Here is a 20,322-nt window from a genome sequence, read left to right as displayed (position 1 = left end):
AAAACGTAAACAAAAACAAAGTCCTAGTGTGGCCTATCTACCAAAATGAACATAAATACAACTTTGGAATCCTTCCTTGGACCCGAGAAGCTTGTCTTGATGTTCCATCTTGGTCCATGTAGCGGGAGTGAGCAATCCAATCTCCATCTTTAGTCTTCTCTAAAATTACAATTAAAAATTACATAATAAACCTATTTACATTCTAATTCCAAAACCATAATACTAAAGAAAACCAAAGGAGATTCGAGATCTCAAAATTACATCAAGACTATGTTTCCATCATTACGAAAACATAATCAACTAAGGCCACACTAGGTAATACAAAATTACAACCGATTGCAAAAATACGTAAATTAAACCATTCAACAATTCATACAACTAAATAAAATGCATCAATTATAAATTAACCATTCAAGACATAATTCCTTAACTATGTAGAGTAATTTATCCAAACCACCTATTTTATATTTATCAAAATTATGTGACAATTCCTCAATTACTCACAATAATTCCAATCTTAATTCACATTAACTAGTGATATGAATTAATCCAACATTATTTTAAACCTCTTTAAAATAATTGGGTATCTTTAATTTGTGAACTTTTTCACAACAAACAGTCATACATTATAAATTTAATGTATAATTATTATTGGCCAAAAACTAACAAATTTTTTTTTTTATTACTCTCGGCATTTTAAAAAAAAAAACAAAAAAAAAAAACAGTTTTTTTTTTCTTTTCTCTAATGCTCTCGGCATTTTGCCCTAAAAAACAAAAAACAGGTTTTTTTTTCTTTTCTCGGCATTTAGCCCTAAAAACAAAGAAAAACAGTTTTTTTTATTGCTTTTCACGAAAAAAAAAAACTTATTAATGTGAACAAATTTGTTTAATGTTGCTATAATAACAAGATTGGCATAGTCATCAACTTTTAATTTAAACATGGATCCAAACTAGATGATTCAATTTAACCTCTTAAAATGAATATCTAAATTATGATTAAATCGATTATCCGAATATTTGATTCATCACAATTGATTTGAACATTATTAAATTAATGAACCATGATTCTAAACAACAATTTAAGACCATGTATGCCAAAAACTATATAGCAAAAACAAATGAACATCATCAATCAAAATGATTTCCATTTACATTTTAATTTAATTCTTATTAAATCAAAACATCTACAAATTTATCATATTATCATCTTAACATATTAAAATAACAATATCGATAAATCAAATGGAAACAAAACATCAAAAACCAAATTTTTTTTTTTAATTCGGCCGAAATTTTTTTTCTCAAAAATTTGTTGTTTAAATTCATTTATGAAAATCATATAAAATAATTTCGTGGCCTATGCTCTGATACCACTTGTGGGAAATATCGGTATATTTCATCAAGAAAATTTCGGATTATAACGAAATTATGAAATATGAAATTGCTAGTCATAAACGAATTGCATAAACAAAAGAATAGAGATTTATAATTAACCTTTGGTCCTAGCAATTTGGCCTAAGAACAAATATCGAGATCGATATTCTCCTAATCGTTGCACCCAAAATGCTTTGAGAAATGCCCTTGTTCTTGCTAGAAAGAGATCCCTAAAATTGTTAATTATTTTTATGGTTTTGATGAGAGTATTAGGTCAAAAGTTAAGTGAGAAAAATGATCCACCTTTCTCTCCTCTTAACCGTGTAAAAGAGAGAATTAAAGGAAGATATTTTTTTCTTATTTTTCTTCTTCAAAACCGTGTAACAACCAAAACAAATAAGGAGAAAAATCTTCTTAATTTTGGTTGTTATTATCTTGTATAAAATGTGTATAATTATGAATCGTCATATATGTCGTCACGTATTAATAAGTCCACACACAACAGTTTGTAGTCGATTTATTAATACCGGTCTGTCAACATTTATCATGACAATTTTGCATAATATATACATTAACTATAAATATAGCATATTTATAATTTGCTTAATTAAATATAACCGTTTACGTTTAATTACGAATTAACATCTTAATTCGTTTAAGCTAACATTATATACATTAATTTAAATATAACAGTTTATATTCAATTTACGAATTAACAATTAATTCGTCTCAGCTAATATTATTTAATTGTATTAAATAATCGTCTCATCATCACATTTACTAACTTTTTAGTCAAATACATAGACTAACCTTTTAGTCATATAAGGCATCAATGTGATTATATTTTCATATAATCACATCTCTCAAACACATCCTTTAGGTGTGACTTTTAGGGACCAGTTGATCACCGCCATCAGTATGATAATAACGTCAAACTTCTAGCAAGCCAACCGTTATTAATAAACGTTAATCAACTGATAAAATACTAAGTATACCCTTGTGAACCTATAAGAGATTTATATACATTATCACACTAACTGTGGAGGACACTAGCTCCAACAAAATCTGTGAACCCCCGCAATAACGCGGAAAATATAACTTATAAAATGCGGAATTTTAGGAAAATTTTGAAACTTTTAAAGTTTATAAAGCGCGGGTTCATAAGAATCTAAAAGACAAATAAAGAATGCGGAAATAAAGATTAAATTATACAAACGCGATAGTCAAAGGTGAGGGAAATTATATCCCTCGAATGACAAAATGATAAATGGCGAGTCTAAGCAATCCTAATAAACCAACTACTAGTCCAAGGATTAGTTCTCGCTAGCCCACACGTCTTCCCCACGTAAGCATCTTCACAACCTGTCATTCATGTAAACATGAACGCCACAGTCAGTGGGGAGTAACTCAAAGTTCTCCCAGCCACAAAATGTCGAAACACAGATAAACAAGAACATATTAGAACATCATGAATATAAACATTTGATTCAAGTATTGAAACATGAGACTAACATTCAAAACATGTGTAGTCAATCATAGATAAGGCATATGATACATACATATGAGACAATCCAACCAAAATGTCATAAATGATAATTCAACTATAAACACTATAGAATATCATATGTCACGGATAAATAAGATTAACATCATAAAACATGTAAATGGAAACCTTAGCCATGAACTTGAAAACCAAATAACATACGATACACGAAATGGGACTATTAACATCACATAATAAGCAAAGCATCCGGCTCAGAGGCTACCTTTAAAGCATGTCCGAGATACAAATCCTTAAGTACCTTGGCTCAGATTTACCTTTAAAACATGTCCAAGGCACGACCTCTAAAGTATATGGCTCAGCGGTTACCTTTAAAACATGTCCAAATACTACAAACAAGTGTCCGACTCAGAGGTTACCTTTAAAACATGTCCGAGACACAACATATAAAGTATCTGGCTCAGCGGTTACCTTTAAAACATGTCCAAATACTACAAACAAGTACCCGACTCAGAGGTTACCTTTAAAACATGTCCGAGGTACAACAAACAAGTATCTGGCTCAACGGTTACCTTTAAAACATGGCCAAATACAACAAACAAGTGCCCGACTCAGAGGTTACCTTTAAAACATGTCCGAGGCACAACAAACAAGTATCTGGCTCAGCGGTTACCTTTAAAACATGGCCAAATACAACAAACAAGTGCCCGACTCAGAGGTTACCTTTAAAACATGTCCGAGGCACAACAAACAAGTATCTGGCTCAGCGGTTACCTTTAAAACATGGCCAAATACAACAAACAAGTACAACAAACAAACACAACAAACAAGCACATAGAACGGGATTATTAATGTCACATTCATACCTATGGCTTGCATCTCACCATAAGTGCGGATGGGAACATCAATCCCGACGACCTTATCGCAACTAGAGGGCCTATGGCTCGCCCCTAGCATCCAATAGGACCGTGACTCAGGGACGGGATGATTAATGTCACATTCATACTTACAGTCTGCATCACCACGAGTACGGATGAGAACATCACTCCCGACGAATCATATCGCAACTAGAGGGCCTCTGGCTCACCCTTAGTATCCGATAGGACCAAGACTCAGGGTCGAGATGATAATGTCACATTCATACTTATGGTCTGCATCACCATGAGTATGGATGAGAACATCACTCCCGACGTTCATACCGCAACTAGAGGGCCTCAGGCTTACCCCTAGTATTCCGGTAGAACCAAGACTCTCACAACCGAACAATACTAGACATTATCTAGAATATGACTCACTACAAGTAACTATTTATAATGAATATCTCATACTTGTATTATATTAATAAATATTCCATTTCATACTTTAACATGCCGGTTAAAAAAAATAAATCAAATATAACAAGCGGTAATGGATAATTTACGTTATGCGAAAAATTTACGGAATAAAACGGAAACAAGCACAAGTGACTCATTCATAAGCCCAATAAACAAATTATGAGATTGGCCCAACAAATAAAACATATTGAGTCCAACATACTACACATGTAAAATCCAAACATTAAGTCATGTGAAACCCAAAAGTTTAGTCATGTTTAGCTCACTTATAAACTAAGCAAGTTACCAACCAAAAATAAGGAAGAGGGAAAATAAGATGGATAAGCAACACAATTGGCCCAACAAATAAAACATGACAAGCCCAAATACATAAATATTACAAGGCTAAATAAATAAATATGTAAATGAACGATATTTGACAAATTACGTTATATAAAACACGAGGTAAAAAGTAAACAAACCAAAATCGAACCACCCAATACTCGCCATCGTATTAAACGAGAATGACTTATATAGGTCAACCCATCTCTTATTTTTTTTGTTTCCCTCGTGAATCCATGAATCATATTTAGATTAAATACTCAAAGTTCATGTTACAGAGAAAGTGGAACGGCCCCTGCACACTCATGAAGAAGCCGGCAAAACAGTAGCATTATAAACCCATATGAGACCGTTTAAGACGGATTTTTAAGCATGAATAAGACGCGATCCATCCATATAAATTACTCAGTGCATACATGTGTATACACATGAGACGGAGGCCAACAATTTGGTCCAATTCAACAAGAAAAGACGACTCAAAACAGCCCCTAAACTCGACTCAAAACACACGGTTTCAAGCTATTGTGAGACCGTCTTAAGACAAATTTTTAAGCTTGAAGAAGATAGTATTCATCTAAACAAATTGCCCAACATGATTACCCACTTCACCAAGAATCCAAAGGTACCAACTTTTCTCAAAATGGATAAGTAAAACTCGAATAAAACCGTTTCAAAAACCGCACTACCAACACCACATTCACGGTTCAAAACAGAGTACGAAAACTGTAAAAATACTCCCCTTTTCGCATGAAAGCAGTCCAAACAAGGGTCATGCTAAGACAACGTTTAAGACAAAAATTGAGTCGGAAATGGGAATAAACTACGCTAAACCACCAACACCCAGCCACCACGTCCTAATCGAGGCCAAGCCATCACTATGCCCCCACGGCCAGCCCAAACAACCTGTAAACAGGCGCCCAAGACAGGGTACAGACGGGCAAAACAGACCCACGAAATACCCTGCAAGGACTGCCAAGACTGAGCCTAACCAAGCCGTGGCACGCCATTAAACACCCGACCATGGTTGCAAAACAGAGAATAACCCAGTCCGAGGGAGAGCTAAACTGGGTCTCAACTGATACGAGATTAATAAGGGAGTACCCATGAGCAACACAAGCTCAAATCAGTCCAGAAAAGCCAATCAAAACCGTACCAAATTTCGTCACAAAGTATCCATCTTTCAGGTCCAAAACCGCACCATAATATGCACAAAGCTACATATGAAAACAGGTCAATAAATCCCTCCGGATGGGCACTCAAGAGGACCAACAAAGAGCATATTTAACCAACAAATGGAAGCAAGCACGAAGAACACAACACTAACACGCAAAAAGGCTAAAAACGAGTAAGAAGAACGGATTCCCGACATTTTGTCCAGTAACCTATCACCGTTACCTTAACTTTCTTCAATCTTCGAGAGAATGGTCTATTATGAACGAGTTTCCTTCTGGGTCCTCAAAGCTTCACCTAGAAATCGTAATAACAGCCGAGATTAGCTTAAAAACGTTACATTCATGAGACGGGTCGAGATGAAAACTCCACAAAACTATGTATTTCTTACCTTAAAAGATGAAGGAAGAGATAAGGAGAAGAATGGTACAAAAATTAAGAGGAATGGTGAAGGAACGAAGTCGAAATCTAAGTTTTTGTGTAGACGAAGATGGCGTTAAAGGCTCTGTCTGAAATTTTGGTTTTCCTTAGCTGCGTTTTTGTTGGACAGGAAATGCCAAAAGGAGAAGGAGGGTCAGGGGGTTGGTGGGTTTGGATTGGTCCAAAATTTGTGAGAGTGGGTGTAAAACAACAATTATTGATATTTTAGTTGGGTGCTCAAATTGAGAAATGAGTTGTCGATACGGGATAGGTCGGGATAGATTAGTCTAGTCTCACATGGGAACATGTGACGGTCTTTTGCTAGACGGATATTCGTCTTAAACCTACTATAATTTAAGACGGACTTTATTATTAATACGTAATTATTATTATTAATACTATCCGACTAAAATACGTATTTTTATATAAAATAAGCTTTTATATATTACTTTTATAAAAATCGTGTTTAACATAAATAAATCAAATGAATTAATTTAAAAATATAAAATAAAGTCATTAAACGGTTAAATAAATTATAAACGTAAAAATGAGAATTTCGCGGGTGTTACAATCTCCTGGTTCGTTATGATGTGAATGGAAATGGTTTAAACCCTAATTTTGGTTGGTTGACGCAAATGCTTCATGAATCCGGTTTCACTACGGTTAAAAAACTGTACCCCGTGTCTACAAACAAGCAAAGTTTTGTAGGCTTTGCTTTTATCGAGATTGACGAAGCCAACTGCCATGATAGTTTTCGTCAGGCAAGAAAATTAGGGGCTAGATTTGCGGAGGAAGATGCGGGGAAAGAGGACTTCTATTCGGATGCTAGACAAAAGAGCCCTTATCTATGGGTTGCGACCCATGTTGATCATCTTCTGCTGAGACATTACTGGAGGCATCACATTCTTGCCACCGTGCCTATGTCTTGGGAGAAAGAGGCTATTCCACCTGCGCTGCCCACTAATGATGAAGAGTCGATCTACGACTTAATCTATGCCGAAATTGGGCATGAAGATTATCCTAATACTTCATCAGATTCTAATTAAGTCTTTAATTATTATCTGACATTATGAGTTGTATTTGGATTATCGTGGTTCTTTGAATTAAAGTTTAATTATTTATGTTATTTGTTACGCTTTTTTATTACCCCATCCTCTGGAATTCAGAGACAATATCACCAGAAAAATTCTTGTGTTCTCCGGGAGTATGGTACTCCTTACACTCAAAGGCAATCCACCAAGTAAAATATTATAATGACTAACTTTCTACTTATAATATAAGAAAGAATGAAAACGGCATAATAAGATAATAAGAATTGGAACCGTTATACTAATAATAAGACAAATTGATAACGATTCTTTGTAAAGCCATTATCATATTACATATATCAACAACGGTTATTTTAAAGCTGTTGTTATATTACACCAATTAATAACGATGTTTCTTAAAACCGTTGTAAAAATAGATCCACTGTGAAAACTGAAAAGTTTGTGATTTTAGTTTACCAATGCATGCCCTATTATTATTGGTTGCTTGACCATTATTCACCTCATGCATGCATGCACAATTACAACAGTTCTTATAAGAACCGTTTTAGATTATGCTACTCTAAAAATAAATGAAATTTCAAAGGTATTAATAATAGAATGACCGATGGTGAACAAGTCATCTTTGCCGTCGTCGCCGTCATTAATCTTTATAGCTTAAAAAAGGTAATCTCATTTTCATAGCTACTGGCTTATATATGGGTCGTACTTGGATGATTGATAGTGAAATTGATGATCCCATTTATAATGATGGAATTGCTGAATTTTACAATTTCGTTAGTGAAACTTTTCATCTCTACTCATCAATCCCCTGCTCTTGTAATAGATGTGGTAATATTAGGGTTTTGCTATCCCAGATGTCAAAATAAACTTAGAAAAGAATAGTTTCAGTAGAGATTATAGGCGTTGGATTTTTCATGGAGAATTAAAGGATGAGGATGGGGAATCTGATGTAGAGGTAAATAATCATGCACCCGAAACTGCTGGTTTAGATATAAGGGATGGAGGATATGATGTCTGTGTAAACAATCGTTCACCTACACCTGAAGTTGTTTTAGGTGAGAAGTTTGCTGAAGATGATGGATTCGATGATTTTGAAGCTACCGGTGATGGGAAAATAAATGTTGATGATTTAATTGAGAAGTTGAGTCAATCTGAAATGTCTTTATTTACTGGTTGTAAGAAGTATACCAAATTGTCCGCGGTGGTAAAGTTATATAACTTGAAGGGGGCAAATGGGTGGAGTGATAAGAGTTTCATAGATCTTCTAGCTTTTCTATGTGACATGCTTCCTGACGGTAATGTTCTTCCGAGTCGGACATATGAGGCAAAAGAAATGATTAGAGAATTGGGCATGGAATATGAGAAAATACATGCTTGTCCCAATGACTGCATATTGTACCGTAAAGATTATGAGAAATTATCATATTGTCCGCGCTGCTCTGTATGGCGTTATAAGACTAAGAAGGGGATCCCAGCTAAGGTGTTGTGGTATTTTCCAATAATACCAAGATTCATAAGGATTTATTTGAATGAATAAGATGCAAGAATGTTGATTTGGCATAATAGTTGAAGGATTGAAGATGAAAAGTTAAGACACCCAGCGGATGGTTACCAGTGGAAAGAGTTTGACGCTAAATATCCTGACTTCGCCAAAGAAGAAAGGAACTTGCGTCTAGCACTCTCCACAGATGGAATGAACCCTCATGGAAACATGAGTACCCAACACAGTGCTTGGCCAGTTGTGTTGGCCATCTGTAATTTGCCCTCATGGGTTTGCATGAAACGGAAGTATCTGATGTTGTCTTTGTTGATATCTGGCCCTCGACAACCTGGAAATGACATAGATGTGTATTTGGAACCACTTCTAGATGATCTGAAAATTCTGCGGGAAAGAGAGATACCAGTGTTTGATGGTTATAAGAAAGAAAGTTTCAATCTGAGAGCTATGTTATTGTGTACAATAACTGACTTTCCGGCGTACGACGATCTTTCTGGACATACTATACATGGGAAAGATGCTTGCCCATTGTGTGTCTGGGGAGGGAGGGGGGGGGGGGGGGATGTTGAATCAGAATATTTGAAGCATTCTTGCAAGTATGTGTACATGGGAAATCGTCGATGGTTATGCCCTGATCATCATTATCGTAAGCTTCACAAGGCGTTTAGTGGGTGTCCTGAGCAATGTGGGAGTCCTTATATTTTGAATGGTCATGAAGTGTATGAGAAAGTGAAAGATATTGAGATAACGTATGGGAAGAAGGGACCTAAGTTGTCTACTCGTAGTTATAAAAAAACCAATTTTTTACCAAACTTCCGTACTAGCGTGACCTCCCGGTTAGACATTGCCTAGATTTTATGCACATTGAAAAGAACGTTTGTGATAATATAATCAATATTCTGCTGAATGTTCTGGGTAGGACAAAAGACAACATGACAGCAAGGGATGATATGGTTGAGATAGGTATTAGGCCCGAGCTGGCAGCTAAAACAAAAGAAAATCGGACTTTTTTGCCGCCTGCAGCTCATACTCTTTCAAAGGAGAAAAAAGAGTTTTGCGAATTCTTACATGGTATTAAGGTGCCAGAGGGCTGTTCGTCTAATATTAGAAGCCTTGTTTCGTTGCAGGACCTAAAACTTACTGGTTTAAAGTCACACGACTTTCATACATTGATGCAACAACTACTAGCTATGGCCGTTCGTTCCATTCTACCTCCAAAGGTTCGACATATTATAATTAGATTTCTCTATTTATTTAAATCAATGAACAGTAAAGTCATTGATCCCGATGAAGCGGAAACTTTGCAGGACATCCTCGTCACCAGTCTTTGTCAGTTTGAACTGTATTTTCCTCTCTTATTTTTCACTATCATGGTTCATTTGACTGTCCACCTAGTCCGGGAGGTTTTGTATCTCGGGCCAGTGTATTTGAGATATCATTACCCATTCGAACGATTGATGAACGTTTACAAGGATTACACATCTAATAGGTATCGTCTAGAGGGGTGTATTGCTGAGCGAGCAATTATCGATGAAGATCTTTCGTATTGTTACGCGTACCTCTCCTTGGATGAGTTAATTGGAGCTCCTACGAATCGTCATAGTGGCTGGATAAATGGAAAAGGTGTAAGGGGTCGTGTTTCCAAGGATATGTCATCTGACATGCTACATAGAGCTCATACATACGTTCTTTTTAACGATGATCATGTCCAGCCTTATAGTATGGAACACCAGCGTTACCTTAAGGGAAAACACCCTCATAAGAACGAAATGTGGTATGCAAATGAGCATTACAAGTAATTTAGTGACTGGTTTAAGGATACTATTTACGATGATGAAAACCCAATTGATGATTGCTCACCCAGCCTACCACATCTCGCTTTCGGTCCTGATGCTCGTGCAACTTTTTATAGCGGGTATACGATCAATGGGTACACTTTCTTCACCCGCATTCAAGATGGGGCGAACACAATGCAAAACAGTGGAGTTTGCGTAGACTCTGAGGCAATGTACTTTGCTAGTTCAAAGGATAAAAATCATATTTTGGGTCCAATGCAATATTATGGAGTTATTCAAGAGATATTGGTTTTAGACTACATGGATTTTGAGATACCTCTATTTCGGTGCAACTGGGTTGACAATAACAATGGTATTAGAAAGGATGATTTAGGATTCATATTAGTAAATTTTGACAAGGTTGGAAACAAGGACGATCCTTTTATATTAGCGTCACAAGCAAAACAAGTGTTTTAAGTTACCGATCTTATGGACAATAAGTGGTCAGTTGTTCTATCTTGCCATCGCCGAATTCCAGATGATGAAGACGTCGAATTTGAAGGACTTGATCACAGTGCTATATCGCAATTTGGTAATGATGTTGAAAATGTTAACATTTCAAACATATATACACGAGATGATCATGGGGAAGGTATTTGGGTTAATTAAGAGACTAGTAAATCCAAAAAACGTTCCCGGCAGCCGTGAAAATATCAGCAATCCAAACAAGATATCTTACGTCATGTGTAATTATTGTCTTACTGTTATATATCAAATTTCTGTTGTAAACTTTTTCTGCTGTTGCAGCGGGCGGGTTAGGGAATAATCGTACTAAATGATGCTTTATTTCTTGGCGGCAAAATCAAATAAAATGAATTATAAAATACAACGGTTATACCTAAACCGTTGTTCAGGACGTGTATAGTTATAACGGTTCAGGCCGTTGTTATCTTTATAAAAATGATGCTTTATTTCTTGGCGGTAAAATCAAACAAAATGAAATATAAAAGAAAACGGTTATACCTAAACCGTTGTTAAGGACGTATACAGTTATAACGATTCAGGCCGTTGTTATGTATATAAAAATGATGCTTTATTTCTTGGTGGAAAAATCAAACAAAATGAAAATATTTTAGATAACGGTTATTTCTAACCCGTTGTAGATAGTACTAATCAATTACGGTTTCAAAAAAAAAACCGTTGTCTGTTTGGAAACAAAATACAACAGTTTTTCGTATACCGTGTTTATTACTTTCCATTAAACAAGGTCTTTCAAGTGTTGTATTATTCACACATATATACTCTGAGCCCCCCCCCCCCCCCATAATATCCTCAAACATTGAGCTTCCCCTCAACCACCAGCCTACCCCATCGCCATCGCACTCATCGTCATCATCGCCATTGCCGCCGCCAGATCAATCCGGATTCTCCTCTTTAAAGAAGTAATAAGCCCTCCTCTCTAGAGATTTGTTTGTTATTATAAGTATGCATTGTTATTATTTGTTTATTAATTTCTGCTTTAGATATGGTCGAAAAGCGGAAAAGAAACGATGGAAATGCGTCAGGCGACGACTCAGGTGATGAGATTAATTTGCAACACACTGCAGGTCGAATAAGCCACAGGGTTTCCCTAGAAGCAATAAATTCAAAGATATCTAATCCTTTACAATGGGATAAAGATACGGGGCTGTCATATAGTGAGAATGCCGGGTATTTTGCGAGTTGGATTGGTTGTTGTGTAAGACAGTATGTACGTCTCAGTACGCCGCGTATCAGTGAATTGAGTAAAATACGGAACACCATGCTAATAAACAGAATAAAGGTATGTATATACAATAATAAATGCTTTTTGCTGAAATTAAGTTACTACTTGATATGTGTATTAGCCGAAACAGTTGTACCAACTATGCTCATCATATATGCAGTTAGCGTACATTGTCCCCGAAAAGTATTATAAGTACCTAAAAAAAACAGGGGAAGCCTTCAGATCTTGGAAGTTAAAGATTGCTGAGAATCACTTGTTCAACAAGGAAACCGGGGAGATGAACAAGAAACCACCAAAAAAGAAGTATCCGTATGTCAGTCAGGACCATTGGGATAGCTATATCGCTTATAGGCAGTCTGACAAATTTAAGGTAACTTAAATAATAATAAGTAAAGAAGTATATATACTTAGTTTAGTGTTTGGTCATGCTTACGTTTCTCGATACAATTTATTTGTTGAAGGATATGAGTGAGAGGAACAAGGCGAACATTTCAAAGAAAAAGACCGTCTTTTACGGCTCCCGAGGTGGTTGTAGATTGATTAAGATGAAACTTGTAAGTACATAATTTTTATAGTATTAGACTATTAGGTGTTTTATTCGGATGTTATATATGTTCACAGTAATCATACATATTTTGAGAGGATATCAGTGTGATGAATGAATTGTAAGCAAAGCTTGGAAAATTCAGTCGTCACGACGCTTGGGTGGAAGGTCACACTCCTAAGAATGGAAAGACGGAAACTAAATATGATAAGGACAACAAAGAGAAAATTGTAAGTTTGAATAAATATGCCACTCCTACCACTGGTGGTCGGAGTTATATAATTATGAGTTGCTTAATGGTTTTATGTGTATGTAGAGGATCTGTGAGAAGGAGGTACAGGAAGGAAAATGGAAGCCTCAAGGACGTGATGACATTCTTGTTAGGGCAATCGGCAAAGCAGAGCATCTAGGTCGTGTGAGAGGGGTATCGACGCATGTTGGTATCACTAAGTATTTTGGGAAAACTACTCGAAAGATGATGAGTGGTGATGATTCCAAGAAGGTAATCATATAAATACTGTATTTGAACCAACGTAATTTATAACTATATTTGCTGACATTAATTTCTACTACACAACTACAAAAAATAGCCAGGTTGATACTGAGAATGTTGAAACTGAGGAAAAGCCATCAGAAAAAAAAAGTTAGATATGGTTCAAGAAGTCATAAAGGAAGCAGAGGGGGGGAGGAGGAGCAGGAGCAGGAGCAGGAGGAAAAAGAGGTAATAATATTTATGTCTTATATATAATGTGTTATATGATTTGGAAAATCAGTACGTGTTATACGGATAAGTGTTAATGTAGAGAAGGAAGCCGAGGATGACATGGCAAGGGAGAAGGAAACGGCAAAGGAGACTGAGGTGGGAGCCCAGGATCGATATCAGGCAGTTGAAGAGGAAGAGGAAGCCAGGAAGGCCCTTGACACAAGATGAGGTGGAGGTAGTTGATGATCAGATGTTCTTCTCAACACCGAAAAAGGTTATAGTTGCTAGTTTATAATTATTCATATCATACACATTTTTTTACTTATGAAATTTATTAAAGGTAGTGAATGTATGTGTACTAATTGATTAAAGCTGTCATGAAGGGCGATTGCAAGGTGGCTTGTCGTCTGTTCTATTTACAGGGGAAACAGAAAGTTGCTGTTGCCAGGGGATACGTGTTCAATTACGAACGGCTTCAACAAGTTAAGGTCCGTGGTATACCCATTCGTGACAAATGCAGGAAAGTGGAAGTGTCCCAACTATATAAAGACGAGTATGGGGAAGTAAAAGTACAATTTCCTAATGATGAGGTCACTTATTTGAAAGAAGCCCTAAGCTCTTATGTGCAATGGCCAGACAACCTTATCAATGTTGTCATCCCCGAGGTACCTATATATAGACATTAATTATTACTTGTTCCTTAAATATATTAGGGTACGAATATTAAGATATCGTAAGTACTTTAATCTTTACATTTTCAGAAGTTAAGCAATGTCATGGCAGCCGCTAAAGCAATTAATACTACGTCAACGGACAAGGTCACCGAAAGGACTACGTCTTCCCCAAAAATAAAACCACAGGACATAAAATATAAGCCAGCTACTATTGTTGCAGTCAAGCCTGCTTATGATTCTTATTATGAATCATGTGAATATAAGAAAAAAATGAAAACTACTTCGCTGAAGGCTTTGCACAACCTGGCTGTAAAGAGGTCACCTTGAGGGGATGTAGTCATGATTAACATTGAAGAGGAAATTATGATCGCAGCTGATATAGCCGTATTGGACCCGAAGCAACTGATGGAATTTGTCGACCTTGACAATTTAGATGTTGTTTACATTTTGATTTGGATGAAGTAAGTTTTATTAATAAAACTATCTAGTCATTTCCATTTATGAATAATGATGTTTGTTTAAATTATCAATTACAATAACATTCTTCGTTCCATGTGGCATAATAGGTACCTAAATAATCAGTTCGCTGAGTGGAAGGTCCCAATTCACGTCTGCGGATTCTTGAGTCCTAAGGCGTTCTCTATGCACAGAATTTCATACGAAGAGCAAATCAATAGTATCGCTCGTCGGTTGATGTCGACCAAAAAACTATGGCTTGCCTCCTACAATGAGAATATGTATGTATAGTACGTGATTATTGTAATGAATCACGTTTATATAAATTTATTATTATCATGCTTACTGATACGTGCCTAATGTATAGTCTTTTTAGCCTATTTCAGCACGTATTTCTATGCATTTCTATACTGTTTTTATGGTATTTTGCCGCGAATTGGCTACTTTGGTGTATTTTGTCCTTTTTGTAGGAATAATCGCGAAAGTAGTGGAACCATACTCCTTTTTGTCCTTTTTGCATGCATTTAGAGGAGACGGGATTGTTCCAGAGTGAGACACTGCATTTGGAAGCGTCGTGGCATGCACTACGAGGCACTTAGGTGAAGACGTGAGCTGAAATGAAGACGTAATCACTCGATCGAGCTGTTGGCCAGTCGATCGAGTGGTTTCTACACCCTCTAAAGCTCGATCGAGTAACATCTTACTCGACCACTGAGCTGCACAAAGACCAAGCTCTCGATCGAGTAACCAATTGGTCGATCGAGTGACTTTTGCTGAGAATTTGGTCGATCGAGTGGTTTAATCCACTCGATCGAGTGGTTTTTATGGGCATGGGCTTTTAATTAGTCCGTGTAATGTTTTGTTCCGCAGGATTTAGTTTCTTTTCTATTTAAACCTATGTTAATTAGGTTAATAGACATCTTTTAATCATCTTATTATCTATCATATTATCAAACTCTCTACTGTAACTTTAGTACGTTGCTTTGCTTTTCTCTACTGTTGCTTTTATTTCGGGATTATTTCACTCGGATTTCGTGTTCTTTACGCCGGATTCGCTTGGATTGTAATTCCTTTCTCTTTCTTATTAATAATAATCATTTGTTTGCTTTAATTTCTCATTTGTGTTCTTACTTCTCTTTGCCCTAATTTTCATTATTGCGATTTATTGTTTATTCATTATGTTTTCTGCTGGGAATTTGTCTGCTGTTAGTTTAATCACCGATATGAGTAGCTAAACTCCCTTCATGTTGGGATTAGGGAATCTGCGGTAGAAAGATGACGATTTAGTAGATGAATTAGACGAATTAATCACGAGACTCTGTCACTATAGCAATTTAACTGTAATTCCCGACCTAGTTGAGTGCACGCTTCTATGTCACCCATTAAACTGGTTAAAATTAATCCTGGATCGAAAGATTGGACTAAATAGGCTGCTATAAAAAAGAGACTACCCTAATGAGGACGAAAGTTAAGTTAGTGATATTTTAGGATAGAAAGTGGACCGAAAGGACCTTTTAACATCCGTCTCACATTAGTTCGTCGAATCATTTAAGTGAGTTATTGGACTACCGTAGTGAACCGAAATCCCGACATGTCCCTCTCTTCTTGATAGTTTAATCGTATTTTATTGCCTTTACTGCTCTTTATTTTATTTCTCTTCCTTTCAAACTTCGTAGTTTAGAACCAATTTCAAACAAACCCCCAATTGTTACCATAGGATTAGAAATAGACAGCTATAATTACATTACCTCCCTGTGGATTCGATACTCGACTGCCTCTGCTACATTTTAGTTGAGACCGTTAGGTTTTATCTTTGATAGGGTTGCGATAGCCGTGTCACTTACATGTGTGTAAATGAACTAACAGTTAAATGTCCCAAATTGAATAGGAAGCATTGGGTGCTACTGGCAATCCAAGTGGAAACAAAAACAGTGTACTGGATTGACTCTCGCGAAGGCAAACCCTCTGACAGGTGTGTAAGGATGATAACTGAGTAAGTTTACAACCTTCAATAATGTCATTTGTTATTGTATGAATTGAGCCATATATATGCAAATAATAATGGCATGTGTGTATATTTATGAATTAGTCTTTTTGAAGCAAAAAAAAAAAAAATATTATGTCCACTTGGGAAATATGAAAGCAACATTGTTCCCAATTTTATCACGCCATTAGTAAGTGTATTCTTAATAATTACTCGTATCATTTAATTTATGTTTATGCGAGAGGTTGATTATCTAATTCAGCTGATTTGTGTGTGATTTATATAATAGTCTCCTAAAGCACCAGACCACAAATAATGCGCCTTTTACGTTTGTCGTCATTCCATGTGGGAGGTTATCAACGGAAAACTTTCTACCATTCAGATACGGGTTAGTGTGATTTAAAAATTATTTCAGACGTAAATTAAGTTCAATTCTGTATACTTTCATGTATTATATCTATTTTGATTACGTATATTTTGAATTGTAGTTTCCACTAATACTCAACAAAGCCCTAGAATATTCACCAGAGGACATCACCCAGTTGAGAAATATGTGGCCCAGTTATGTTGTTTCATTAGCGGAGTCTCAATAGTTTGCTCATGTTTTATGTACGTGTGTGTATATATAGAGCCATTGTGTATTGGCTTCTTTTGTTTTTTTTAGGAAGTTGTGTTTTGGCTTTTGATCATCCTGTTTGTACTGTTTTTAAATTGGGTTTAATTGATCACGGGGTGTAATATTTTGATGCAGGATTGAATTTTTCAAGTACACAGCTGCTGGAATGCTATTTTTCAGCAGCAGCTGAAAAAATAGCATTTCAGCAGCTACTACAAACGCTGCTGAAAAAATAGCATTTCAACAGGTGCTAGAAGAAGCTAAAATCATTTTTAAAAAAAAAAATAATTAAAAACGATAACGGTTAAAAACAAGCCGTTGCAAACAATTATTTGACAACGGTTTTATTTAGATAAATAACCGTTGACATCTTTTCCCTCGCATTCAAACCGCCAAAAATATAAGATAACGAACGATAACCGTTGTCGAGTTCAAAACTTTTACAACGGTTTGTTTAAGAAGAACCGTTGTCAAAGTTTCATCAATAAAAATAGATAACGGTTACATACCGTTATCAATAGATAAATATAACAACAGTTTTGCACGCAATAAAACCGTTGTTAAATTTTGACATTTAATTAAATAAGATAACGAAATGAACCGTTATCATATATAATATTTAACAACGGTTTTGGAACCACTATACCGTTGTCAATAGTAAACTAGGACAACGGGTTTGAAACCGTTATTAAGATTTAATAACGGTTTCTTAAAAGTATACCCGTTACCATAAACATATTTAACAACAGTTTTATAACGGTTCTTGAGTTGTGATAACGGTATCATAGATCCGTTATTGATGTTATATAACGGTCGCGTATTTATACAACCGTGGTATATATTTAACAACAGTCGTTGCAATAACACTTCCGTGTTTCTATTTAATAACGGTAGTTGCATTATCTGACCGTTATTGAAGGTCTTATTTGGTGTAGTGAAGTAGAGGTCGAACCCAAAGGACGGCTAACTTTAAAATCGAATTGCAAATGTTATCAAGGTGCTTGTAATAGAGTCAAGGGGTCACAACATAATTAAACATATTGTCATTAGGTGAGGTTCTTAGCTAAAATAAGTATACGACGACATCTTTAAATAATTTAATTCCATAAGTCCATATTTTCGTAAACATTCGGTAAAGTACGCCCTTAATTCTAACATATAACATGGTGTACACTCCATACTATTGTTTTTAACTCAGAAAAATCTGATTTGTTTCCTCGGTTGTCCTACACTGAACTCTTGGAAGAGATACCTACCTATACAACTGGTTCCTTTTACTTCACTCCTCCCTTTAATCAGAATCAAAACCCCGTAAAATATATGCTGAATCAATTATATTTGGGAACATATAATTGGAATATTGAAGCATCTCAAGCGTTTAAGAATCCTTAAAATTTGGAATTGGAATTGGACTCAATTCCTTACCAATTCCAACCTATTTAAAATTTGGGGCTCTCAAATTATTATTATAATAATCATTTCAATTTCATAACTAGCTACGTTTTTTTTGTGATGCAAATTTCATCACAAAATTTTTATTTATTATATTTTTTCAATCGCAAATATTTTCTTTGACAATATTTATTTATTTTTCAAATAAAAAAAATGAAGACCTCGACCTATATCCGTCCCGCCCAATTCCAATTCCATAGGTTTCACAAACGGATTTTTGGAATTGAATTCGAATATTTTGATTTCTACAACTGAAATCATAAAAATGAAAGCAATTCTGCATTTCCAAGCACTACCTAAATTAATTTCCCCCAACATTCATTTCTCCCTTCAATTCGTCACTGAGTTTTGGTTGATCATCAAGGAGAAAAGCTTTAGTGACCCTGGCAAATGTGAAATTTTTAATGTGAAGGAGAGGTGACACGCCTAAAACTCCGCTATTGAAGACGGTCAAATTAACAATTTATATACCACAATACGTACTAATTAATACCAATTATAAACTAGTAAAGTAGCAAGTAATGGGATCGAACCCAAGAGAAGGAGGGGTTTTGCAATGGTGAAATCAAGAGAGCAATTAGAACAATTGTGACAAATTAACAACAAGTATGTAAAAATGGGGGGTTGTTTTGGTTGGTTTTCAAAGTCAAAAGGAAATTCAAACAAAAGTGAACAACAAGTAATCAAGCAATCAAGTTTTAAGATGGAAATTTATCAAGTTTGAGAGAGACTTAATCCGATTCAATAAAGTGAGACACTTTAGTTGATAAAACCACTCAATCAATCCTTCTAATTAATATTATTGCCCTATTACTGAGATTGAATCTCCAAATTCCCTTAATTAGAAGTCAATCACAAGGAAATCACACTTAATAATTGACCCAACTTATTAACTCCTCTAGTGAAAATCACACACATAGATTAATTAACAAGAAGATGAAGCAATAGGAATCTAATAGGTGCAATTACTCACAATGAAATCACAATTAATGAGCAATCACAACTTAATCTCTCAAATGTTAATTAAACCAAGAAGAAATCACATTCATTAGTCTAATAACAAGTTGTTATTGCAACATGGGATTACAAGGAAATCACACTTAATAAATCCAACAACATGTAAATTAAGGAACTTGGAAAGATTAAGTAAGAAGGAAATCACACTTAATCACCATAATCTAACAAGGATTCCAAGATTAAGCAATTAAACACAAGAAATTAAGAACAATAATAATAATTAAGGAAAGATTAAGGAGTCTTACAACCAAATATTACACATTTGAGTCGGATTAAGAAGAGGAGATTAGTTCTCCATAGTAGATCTAAACCCAATCAAAAGATGAATAATTCCCAAAATGAGAGCAGGAAACTCGCACCGTGCGAGTTAGCTGATGATCTTTGTCTTCAATTTGTTCCTTGCTTGATCTTTGAAAGGCTTCCTTATGATGTCTTTGGTGCTTGATCTTGGCCTTCCTTTGCTTCTTTCTTTGCTCTAAAGTACCTTCAATTCTTCGTTGATACTTTTTTGTTAAAGTAGTAACATTTGGTATTTGGATTAAAAGCATTGAAAATGCCTAAAAGCCTTTGCAAAATGCTACTAAAAGAGCTCCAAACACAATAGAATGTAGGTAGAAAAGGGAGCTCATCAAGAGGCATAATTTGGATTAAGACCATTAAATAATCCTA

The sequence above is a fragment of the Silene latifolia genome, chromosome 10 (assembly GCF_048544455.1).
Source record: "Silene latifolia isolate original U9 population chromosome 10, ASM4854445v1, whole genome shotgun sequence".
Lineage (NCBI taxonomy): Eukaryota > Viridiplantae > Streptophyta > Magnoliopsida > Caryophyllales > Caryophyllaceae > Silene > Silene latifolia.
This window is presented reverse-complemented; position numbering follows the sequence as displayed.